Source organism: Daucus carota, chromosome 4 (assembly GCF_001625215.2).
Source record: "Daucus carota subsp. sativus chromosome 4, DH1 v3.0, whole genome shotgun sequence".
Lineage (NCBI taxonomy): Eukaryota > Viridiplantae > Streptophyta > Magnoliopsida > Apiales > Apiaceae > Daucus > Daucus carota.
In genome coordinates, this window is record NC_030384.2 from 7352540 (window position 1) to 7364737 (window position 12198).

Sequence of the window (12198 nt, forward strand, 5' to 3'; positions counted from 1 at the left end):
AGGGTGAGCCATCTAGCTTGAATGAATTCAAGGCCATCCTATCTCCTATCAACTGCGTGTAAGAACAATCGGATCTTGGCCCTGCGTTTTATGATACTAATTAAAAGTTCGAACAGAATATTAACCTTAATCGCTAGGGCGTAAGCGATTCAAATCCACGTCTTCTACTGTATTCCTTGATTCTCCTTGGACGAAGTGTGGCCTTCGATCTCCCAAGGTGTGCCTCTCCTTAAAGCTCCGAAAACCCAAAACCCTAGCTGTCTCCTTGAGAAAAACGTCTGCCTCTCTCGAACTCTAGGATGAATTCGTTTTGGTGTGTCTTTCAGCTTTAGGAGAACGAGAATATATATAGGCTACAGTAGGGATCATGGACCATTAGGTCAGGCCTTCTAATGACATTCCGGGCCAGGCCCAATGTCATTAAATATTAATTCAATCCACTAAAGAATTAATATTTGCACTACCTTTCCTAATTCCGTAAATTAATTATTTAATTCGGCTCCCATATTAATTGCTTATAAATTCCCCATGTTTAAGATATCGCATGTCCATTAATTAAATTAATTTTTGACAATTAATTTAATCAATATCTTTTATCCTTGATCATCCACTCAACCTTATAATTATGCAAGAACAAATCTGCCTGCAGGACTAAAGCATAATTATCTTTATGAGCTTTCAAAAGGACATCATCACCTGAATATATTTTTCGGACACGGTTTCCTTTTATAGTCAATATCCCACTCTGTATATAATGTCATTGCCCAATACATAAATTCGTAATTTAAAATAAATTACTTAACTTATGAGTCAAGGCATGTGCATTAAATACAAGTGTCAATCACTATATCCGGATTAAGAACTTAAGCATTAATAACATCATAGAATCTTAGTTCTTTATTGTCATAATTAAAGAAACAATTATTCTACTATTTTGGTCCCGTTCAATATACACAAAGTATATAAGTATTATTCAATAGTCAAGATAAACTATTTCCAAATAATACTTTAGTCGTTGTGCAATGGTTTGTCTAACACCATTTGGACTGTGAACCTTTATTATATTATATAAGGAACTCGACAATCTAATCTTCTGCTATCCCATTTGATACTAGATTGTCTACAACATATAATATACAGACAATGTGAAAACATGCATTCAAGATTCTCAAATAATTGTTATATACTTCAAACGAATATTTCAGTATAACCCTAACAATCTCCCACTTATACTCAAGATATTCTTTGAGTATATCAGTGTTTATTACAAGCAATCCACTACCAACTATAATAACTATGTAAACAAGTATCTGACTCCTATCGCTTCCACGTGCTCCTGAAAAGCCTTAGCTGGTAAGCTCTTTGTGGAAGGATCTGCCCGGTTATCCTTCGATGCTATGTCAGCCACAATGATATCTCCTCGCTTAACGAACTGTCGTATGAGGTGATACTTACGCTCTATGTGTTTCGCTGCCTTATGGGCCCGTGGTTCCTTGGTATTCGCCACAGCATCAGTGTTATCACAATAAATCGTGATTTGTTGTGGCAGATTAGGAACCACATCTAAATTCAGCAGGAAGTTTCGGAACCATATAGCCTCTTTGGCTGCCTCAGAGGCTGCCACATATTCGGCTTCCATGGTTGAGTCTGCGATGCATTTCTGCTTCACACTCCTCCATATTACGGCTCCACCTCCCAAAGTAAAAACACATCCCGAGGTGGACTTTCTCTTATCCTTATCTGTCTGGAAATCCGAATCGGTATATCACAGAGGCAATAAATCAGAGGACTTGTAAACTAGCATATACTCCTTAGTCCTTCGCAGGTACTTGAGTATTGCTTTTACAGCACTCCAATGTTTCTGTCCTGGGTTTGACTGGTATCTACTAACCATGCCCACGGCAAAGCAGATATCAGGCCTCGTACATAACATTGCATACATTAGGCTCCCACATGCCGAAGCATAAGGAACTGCCTTCATGTTCTCTATCTCCTTAGGGGTCGAAGGACACTGCCTCTTTGATAGAGTAACTCCATGTCTGAAGGGTAAATTACCCTTCTTGGAGTCCTGCATGTTAAAACGAGCTAATACGTCATCTATGTAGGGTTCCTGAGATAAAGCCAACATCCTTTTCTTGTGATCCCTTATAAGTTTGATCCCAAGGATGTATGCTGCTTCACCTAAGTCCTTCATTTCAAATTGTTTGAACAACCATGCCTTTATTGAAGACAACATCTTAACATTGTTTCCAATGAGTAAAATGTCATCAACATAAAGCACTAGAAAAACCACTGCATGTCCCTCACATCTCTTATTCACGCATGCTTCGCTTGGACATTGATCAAATCCATACGACTGGACTGCCTGATCAAAGCGAATGTTCCAATACCTAGAAGCTTCTTTAAGTCCATAAATAGACCTCTTCAGCTTACATAGAAGATGCTCTTGGCCTTCTTTAATGAATCCCTCTGGTTGCTGCATATAGATGGTTTCCTCAAGATTTCCATTAAGGAAAGCTGTCTTGACATCCATTTACCAAATCTCATAATCGAGATGAGGTTCTATAGATAAAAGAATACGGATTGACTTAAGCATGACTACTGGCGAAAAGGTTTCCTCATAATCGATACCTTCTTTCTGAGTATACCCTTTCGCAACAAGTCTTGCTTTCCAGGTTTCACCTTTTTGTCTGATCCCCTCTTTTTCTTGTAGACCCACTTACATCCAATAGGTTTTACACCTTTGGGTGGTTCCACGAGCTCCCAGACCTGATTAAAATACATTGATTCCATCTCAGAATCCATTGCCTTTTGCCAAAGACTTGCATCTTTGTCTTGTATTGCCTCTTCGTATGTACGGGGATCATCATCATGTTCAACAGAGACCAAGTCCGAAGACTCTCCCAAAAACATGAATCTGTCGGGCTGTCGAACAACCCTCCCACTATGACGAGGAACTGGTGCGGTATTAGTGACCGGTTGCACAGTCTGCTGTGGTTGTTCTACTTGTACTACAGGTTTATTATTCGTCCCTCCCACTAATTCCTCTAAAATGATACTACTCATGGGTTTGTGATTCATTATATAGTCTTCCTCTAAGAATCTTGCATTGGTGCTAACAGTGACATCCCGATCCTTAGGACTATAAAATAAATAATCTTTCGTTCCCATGGGGTAGCCTACAAACAACTTTACTTCTGTACGAGATTCTAGCTTAGTCGCGTTCTTGTTCAGCACATGTGCTGGACAACCCCATATCCGAATGTGTCTCAGACTCGGTTTGTCCCCGGTCCACAATTCTAAAGGGGTTTTAGGAACCGACTTAAAAGGTACTAAGTTCAGAAGATAAGCTGCTGTCTCTAAGGCATGTCCCTAAACGACTTGGGTAAATCCGAATAACTCATCATCGATCTAACACTCTCTAAAAGAGTCCGGTTCCGTCTCTCTACTACACCGTTCTGCTGGGGTGTGCCTGGTGCAGTCAACTGGGATTCTATCCCATTCTCTGATAAATATTCCCTGAATTCCCCAATCAAGTATTCGCCACCACGATCAGATCGTAGCGACTTGATGCTTTTATTATGTCGCTTCTCCGTTTTAGCTTTGTACTCTTTGAATTTATCAAAGCACTCAGACTTACGGCGCAGCAAATAAACGTACCCATATCTAGAATAATCGTCAATAAAAGTGACGAAATACTCATAACCACCTCTTGCTTGGATGTTCATAGGTCCACATAAATCAGAGTGAACCAATCCTAACACTTCTTTAGCTCTATTCCCCTTTGCCTTGAAAGGCCTATTGGTCATTTTACCTTCCAAGCAGGATTCACAAACTGGAAATGGCTCCACTGCCAATGAGCCTAAAGGCCCGTCTACTACCAGTCTTTGAATCCTCCTCAAGTTAATATGACCTAATCTCAAGTGCCAAAGATATGTTTGGTTCAAACTAGAAGGTTCCTTTCTTTTATTAGAGGTAGAAGATGTGTTGTTCAATACCCTATGTTGTAGTTGCAGTGCAGGTTGAGTAGGATTAATTATATACAAATTGTCTTGCAATGTACCAGAACATATAATCCGTTTATTCATCATAATAGAAACATTACGATCCAAACAAACATTATAACCATCCAAAGCAAGTTTAGAAACCGAAATCAAATTCCTTCTAAAAGAAGGTACATAAAGACAATTGTTCAAAACCAAAATCCTATCAGAACCAAAAAAAATGAATAACTCCTACTGCAACTACTGCTACTTTCGTAGCATCTCCCATGAACACGTAGATCTCACCATCTCTAAGCATTCTGGATTGCTGGAACCCCTGCATAGAGTTACAAACATGATCAGTGGCTCCAGTATCTACACACCAAGTGCTCGTAGATATAGCCGCTATAAATGTTTCTGTAACTAGAGAAAGAGACATACCAGTATTGTTTGTCTTCTTAGGAAGAGGACAATCCTTTTTCCAGTGACCTGACTGCTTGCACCGGTAGCACTTCCCCTTAGGCTTTTTCACACCACCTTGAACTCCCACTGCCTTCACAGCTTGCTGTGTCTGAGCCTTTTTCTTCGTCTTATTGCCTTTCGGCTTAGAGGAAGAACCTTTCTCAGCCACATTCACTTGAACACTCTGGCGAAATAATCCTTCAGCTGCCTGTAGTTCTGTCAGCAGTTCCGAAAGACTATACTGCCTCTTGTTCATGTTGTAATTCAAGCGGAACTGCTTAAAACTCTTGGGCAAGCTCATGAGGACAATGTCAATCTGGGTTTCCCCGTCAAGCTCAGCACCAAGGATCTCTATCTCATTCAGATGTGACATCATCTTGAGAACATGATCCCATACAGGTGTACCTTCAGCCATCTGAGTGTTCATTAAAGCCTTCATGGCTACCTGTCTAGCAGCCCTATTCTGATCTCCAAAAAGTTCTTTGAGATTAAAGAGCATATCCGAAGCAGTGGCCATAGCCTGATGCTGATGTTGCAAAACACCCGACATGGCTGCCAGAATGTAACATCGCGACATCTCATCAGCCTTTATCCATCGCTTATAATACTCTTTCTCCTCATCAGGAGCATCAGCAGCGGGCTGCTCAGGCTTGGGTTCATAAGTGCAAAACTTGTACTCCTCAGCAGCCAACACAATGTCCAAATTATGTTTCCATTCAATATAGTTAGGTCCGGTAAGTTTGTTATCCTTAAGTATGGTGAACAGTGGATTAAAGCCCATTCTATCCTGAGAATCATGCATGAAAAAATCACATTACACATAAAGAAGGGTGCATAAAAAATTAAGACCTATTGGTTCCTCTAACAATTATTAAAATTAAATGCACTAACGTTTAAACTGTTGGAACAATCGGACCTTGGCCCTGCGTTTTATGATATTAATTGAAAGTTCGAACAGAATATTAACCTTAATCGCTACGTTGCAAGCGATTCAAATCCACGTCTTCTACTGTATTCCTTGATTCTCCTTGGACGAAGTGTGGCCTTCGATCTCCCAAGGTGTGCCTCTCCTTAAAGCTCCGAAAACCCAAAACCCTAGCTGTCTCCTTGAGAAAAACGTCTGCCTCTCTCAAACTCTAGGATGAATTCGTTTTGGTGTGTCTTTCAGCTTTAGGAGAACGAGAATATATATAGGCTACAGTAGGGATCATGGACCTTTAGATCAGGCCTTCTAATGACATTCCGGGCCAGGCCCAATGTCATTAAATATTAATTCAATCCACTAAAGAATTAATATTTACACCACCTTTCCTAATTCCGTAAATTAATTATTTAATTCGGCTCCCATATTAATTGCTTATAAATTCCCCATGTTTAAGATATCGCATGTCCATTAATTAAATTAATTTCTAACAATCAATTTAATCAATATCTTTTATCCTTGATCATCCACTCAACCTTATAATTACGCAAGAACAAATCTGCCTGTAGGACTAAAGCATAATTATCTTTATGAGCTTTCAAGAGGACATCATCACCCGAATATATTTTTCGGACACGGTTTCCTTCTATAGTCAATATCCCACTCTGTATATAATATGTTAGGCCGAAATTAATCACTATATAAATTAATATAGTGAACACAATCAAGAACAGAATACTCAAATAAGAGAATTAACAAAGCAAACTCTTATTCACAAAACTCAATAGGTTACAAAAACTCTCTTAGTGATTTATAACTTATCACTAAGAGCTGCTAGGTTACAAGAATACTATTCTCGATTTTCTAACTCGTATAGAGTAAACCCTAATCTGTGTTTATATACACAGTTACATGATATCTACTGATTGATTCATAATTATCTGCTTCCTAAAATAATCTAATCAGTAGCTATCCTTCTGATGTTGAAAGGCCTTATTCAAAGGTATATGTCTAATCCTATTTTGAACAACCAGTGATAACTCAACTAGTGTCTGATAACCACTCAACTTGTAACTCAACCTGGAATCGTCTCTGATAAGTTATGTCAGTAGATAGTAGATAGTTTAGTTGGAATCAGTTCAAGAAAGTCTAGTAGATACAAGAATCAGAATGTCAAAAGAATTCCAAGATATCAGCTACAAGCCACTGGAAGAAGTTCATTCCATATGATGAAGCCTCAGTGTCAAATAAACTGTGTAGCAGTTCAAGGAGTTCGGAAGGTATGAAGATTCAAGTATTTATTTCATCAGAGATTCCATATGTGTACTGAAATGAAGAAGAACTAGAAGACAAAGATTCGAAGACCCGACCACAGCTCAAATGTTTAATTGATGGAAAATATTCAATTTAGTTAGGCAAAGATGAACCAGACAGTACATTTGTGTGCCAGCTATTTATATTGAATATTTAACATCAAAGGAAGGTGGTCGTTCAAGCCGTGTGATGATCAAGACGAAGGCTCAAGACATTTGTTTTCTGGAATATAGAGTTTTTAATTAATTCTTTGTTAAATAATTAATCTCTATTAATTTATTTAGTTGTTAAATTAATTCAATTAGAATTAATTTGATAATTAAGTTTATTAATAAGTTAATTGATTTAGAATTAATTTACAAAAAGAAAGCAAAAGAAAGAAGGCCAAAAGGAAGGACAAGGAGACCGCCTCTCAGACCTGTCTAGCTATGGGAAAAAGAATTATCACCAACGCAATGGAGTGTGATATATTCTTAATGCTGGAAACCCGGTTGGAATTGATTTATATTTTTCAAAGCAAAAGGGATCCGGTTCCAGACCCACAGGAGACCGAATCTTAGACCTGTCTAGCTATGGGAAAAAGAATTATCACCAACGCAATGGAGTGTGATATATTCTTAATGCTGGAAACCCGGTTGGAATTGATTTATATTTTTCAAAGCAAAAGGGATCCGGTTCCAGACCCACAGGAGACCGAATCTTAGACTTGTCTGACTATGAGGAAAAAGAATTATCACCAACGCTATGGAAAGTGATATAATCTTAAAGCTGGAACCCCGGATGGAATTAAAATATTATTTGCAAGGCAAAAGGAGTCCGGTTCCTGGTCCTCTAGAGACCGCAGCTTGGACCGTAAAGATTTATTTATATTAATAAATATTTTAATTAATTAGAAAATTATATTTATAAATGTCTAATAATATTAGATATTTATTTATATAATTTCTGGATTAAATTAAATATTTATTAATTAAAGATTATAAGTTGTGCGGGATTAAAAGCATTTCTAAGGAGCTGGCTAAAGGACGAAAGTTTATAAAATGAAGCGTGCGTACTGCCGAATGAATCAAGTGGGTGCCAAGACAATCCTTTTGTCTTTCTTCCTTGTGCAAGTACTTGGTAGACAATCAAAGATTGTCCTACCTTGTCCTTGATTGTCTTGCCCCCTTTGGTATTTGTCTTGCCCATGGAGAATTGTCTTGCCCTTCTTTATAATTGTCTTTCTGGCTTGTTTTAGGCTTGTTAGGCAATCCTGAATTGTCTTCCCTTGCCTTGTAATTGTCTTTCCCTTCTTGTTTTGTCTTTGCAAGCTTATTTGTCTTGTCTTTTATTTGTCTTACAAGCACAAATGGTTGCCTATATATATGGCACTCCATTCTTCATTTCAAATGTTCATTCTCTTTGATTTCAAAGCATTGTTAAGCTTTCAAGTTGTTTGTAACTTGCTTGTTATATCCACAGTTTTCTGCGCTTTGATTACTCGGTTGTTTTAACCACTAATCTAGAATACATCTTGTCGAATTTATTCTACGAACATTAGTGGACATTAAAACTGAACCATATTAATTATATAACGACTTAAAACATTGTTATATTAATTAATTAAAATCTGATTAACAAGTTATATTCAAATCAGATTTATTCCGCGATTATTTGGTAACGATTGTATTCAACCCCCCCTTCTACAATCGTATCGGGACCTAACAGCTGTCCTGATTTGCACAATCTTCCTTGATCTTGATCTTCCTTGTTTATCCAGATCTGCTCCTGAAAATCAGCCGCCTGCAAACTCTGATCATCGATAAACTCTGATCCAGCTGGCAGTCGTTAAACTCTGATTTCCAGCTAAACTCTGATATTTGCTTCTGCACACTAAACAAGTTAGATACCTGTGACATCATCAAATATGTAACAATCTCCCCCAACTTGTACATTAGACAGAATGAACAAGTTATATATATATGTACTGATGAAGTCAAAAACTATCAAGGACAAATGCATAAGGTAATTAATTTACAGAACTAATTACAACTTACAGGACCAGCAGGATTATCTATCAAATCAACCTATATCCATAGTTTTCTCTGACAAACTGGTTGATCAGATTTTCTTCCTTCAGCTTTAAAATTCGTATCATCTGGGCTTTAACATTTCTGAGTTCTTCAGTTTCATCCCCATTCTGATTAATAGCTGCTCTCAAGGCATTCACCTTGCTTCTTTGCATTGCATCTCCCAGCTGAATCACTCTTGGTCTGTCTGCATCATTATTATAACCCAAGATTCTGGTATTTGCAATAGTTTCCATTACAGAACTATTCTTTTCCATAAGAATTTCAGAACCATCATCTTGAGCTATACTTGGAACATATTCTTCATCAGACTTTATCCCATAGAATCTTCTTTTCTCATTTATAGTCCTCTTCATTAGATCAGACCATCTCTGAGTAGCTTCATTCTTGATTTCCAGCATATAGTGAAAGTGTTCAAGCTCTCTCAGATATTTCAGCAGTAAATCAGCTTCTGAGACTCTGTAGACTCTGCCAGACTCCTAAAATATAGCAATCTTCTCTTTGTCTCCTGTGCCATCGTGAGTATCCATGAGGATCTGCACTGACTCTACTTTATCTAAGTCCTTCTGAGTGACAGCCTCTCCCACTTTCTCAGTCAGAGGATAAGGATCTCTGAAGGTGGTTGCTGAACTTGTTTGTATCTTCTCCTTTCTGTGACCTAGACCAGTAGTATCATAAGCTTCCTTTCCTCTGGTTCCATGAGTTCTGATTCTGGTGAGCATTGAGCTTTCCTTGTACAGACTTGTACCAAGGCTTCCAAAGAGACTCTTCTTTTTCTGATCTTGAGTTTTCTCAGATTTTATCTTCAGCCAAGAGACTTTAGCATCTTCAGTCTTAGTCTTTTCTTCTGTTACTGGAACTTTAACTTGAGCATTGTCAGAGGTTAAAGTTATATCAGAGATTGATTTGTCTTCACCCTTTCTTCTTCTGGTCAAACCAGCTTCTTCTTCTTCTGTTTGATCAGATACATCAGTGATTATATTTGCATTCCTGCTTAGCTTTATCATCCTCTGAGAAGGATTCTCTGATGCTATCTTGACAATTGATTTCTTGATCACAGGAGGAACAGGAGGAACTCCATCAACAGTTTTCTTTCCTTTGTCTTTTGAATCTGATAAGTGGATTTCATATCCACTTGGAAGCTTTCGTTTTGACTTAAAACGATGGAATGGCCTCAAGCTTTTGGTGTTTTTGATATTTTTTAGTGTTGTGTTATGTAGGTTTCTTGGAAGGAGGATGAAGAGGAGAATCATAGCTTTCATTGAAAAAAAACGGTGAAGCAATCGGATGCCCGAGGAGAGAGTTATGGGCAAAGAAGCATTCTGCCACCGTGAGGCCCCGGCCTGAGATGTGAGGCCCCGGCCTGAGCTGTGAGGCCCCGGCCTGAGCGCTGAGCGGAATTCTGGCCCGTTTTGACCGTTTTTGATCCGTTTGAAGGCCCGTTCGTTGGGGAAGTACAAGAAAGACTTGGGGAACCAAAAACATAACCTAGAAACATTCCAAGGAGCACGTGACGGCTACGGAGAAGATCAAGATCGAATTTCATACTTTTTACTTTTGTAATTCTTCGAAGTAGGCGTAACTTTGGATGCTCATTTCGGATTTATTTCTTAACTCTTATTCTCGTACTTTAACTTTGTTTTTATATTCAGTACCATGTTTACATTCGAACCCATGATGATGAGAAGTTCGATTATGAACTAATCATTATCGTGGGATTCTAGCGGATTTATATATGGATTTCAGTAGTTGATTTGCCTCAATTAATTGTGTGATGAATGATTGATTTCTTCGTATTGGTTGTGCTTATTCTTCTTGGATGCGTAGCTAACATCTAAGTTGTGGGTTAATCTTTATTGAAGCGACAGTGGATATATTGATTTAGAACTTGCCATGCGAACATAGAATCATGTATTCGATATACATGATTAGTGGTGTGATTTTACTCATCTTGCATCGCCCTATGTAATCTTGATAGATAACTTGTTCTTCGACCGTTATGCTTTCAAATTCTATAGACATATAGGGTCTAAGCATAATTGGTGTCTGTTTACCTTCTATCTTAATTGTGGATGTGTAGCAGTATGGTGCACGTATAACGACAGTTAGCGTGTATCAGTTTCGTGTTATCTGATTAGTTATCAACCATCACATATCGATAAGGCATAACTCTGAATGAAGTATATAATGAAGTTAGAATCCCATGTTTTATTCTCCTTAGTAATTCGATTTTAATTCTCTTAGTTATAATTCGACTTAATTAGTTAATTTAGTTAAAACCAACCAATTTGCTATTTGTCCGAGCACTGAATAATAGCCATACATTGGTGCATAAGTACATATTTCTGAATACACCAGTCTCTGTGGGAACGAACTGAATTTGATTCTATACTACTTGTGACCACGTACGCTTGCGTGATTTTGTGTGAACAAGTTTTTGGCGCCGCTGCCGGGGACTCGGTGTTATATTTTAGTTTATGTGCTTGTCATCAGTGGTCGTTAAAGTTCACTGACTTGGATTCTTTTCTCACTTTAGTTCGTTTGTGTGTGTTTCAGGTACTTGAGAGACGTGTATGCGAACACGTTCTCAGGCTCGTAAAGAAGCATTGGTTAAGGAAGAAACAGCAGTGAGTATTACAATGGATGATCAACCACCAGCAGTTAATGATACTAAGGCTCTTAAGGCTTTCTCAGAGCCTAAAATCAATGATATTCAATCGAGCATTGTCAGGCCAGCGATCGAGGCCAACACTTTTGAGATCAAACCGAGCACTATTCAGATGGTACAGAACTCAGTGCAGTTTGGGGGTTCTCCGACAGAGGATCCTAATATGCATATTCGGGATTTCATTGAGATCTGCGACACTTTCAAGTTCAATGGTGTTACTGACGAGGCTATCAAATTGAGGCTATTCCCATTTTCTCTGAGGGATAAAGCTAAGGGATGGTTGCATTCTCTTCCTGCAGGATCTATTAAGACATGGGAAGATCTGGCTCAGAAATTTCTTACTAAATTCTTCCCTATGGCTAAAACAGCTGCAATCAGGAATGCTATCACTCAATTCTCTCAGCTGTCTGGTGAAACTTTATGTGAAGCTTGGGAACGCTACAAGGAGATGCTTCGAAAATGCCCACATCATGGGATGCCTGATTGGATGGTGATTAATTGCTTTTATAATGGCTTGGGTCCTCAATCGAGGCCAATGCTCGATGCAGCATCAGGTGGAGCTCTATGGGCTAAGAGCTATGATGAGGCTTATGAGTTGATTGAGATGATGGCTGCGAATGAATATCAGAATCCTACTCAGCGTCTTCATCAGGGCAAAGCAGCAGGAATTCTAGATGTTGATGCTACTACCGCTTTGACTGCTCAGCTTAAGGCTCTTTCTATGAAGATGGATTCTTTGGTAAACTTGGGGATTCATCAGCCACCTTCAGTTTGTGAGCT

General features: G+C 38.5%; 1 non-coding gene across 1 annotated transcript; it reads right to left on the bottom strand.

Moving 5' to 3' along the window:
- Positions 1-11788: 11788 nt before the first annotated feature.
- LOC135152507 (small nucleolar RNA R71) lies at positions 11789-11895 on the bottom strand. The gene has a single exon (XR_010291682.1). It is a non-coding gene; the product is annotated as a small nucleolar RNA R71 (small nucleolar RNA).
- Positions 11896-12198: the final 303 nt, after the last annotated feature.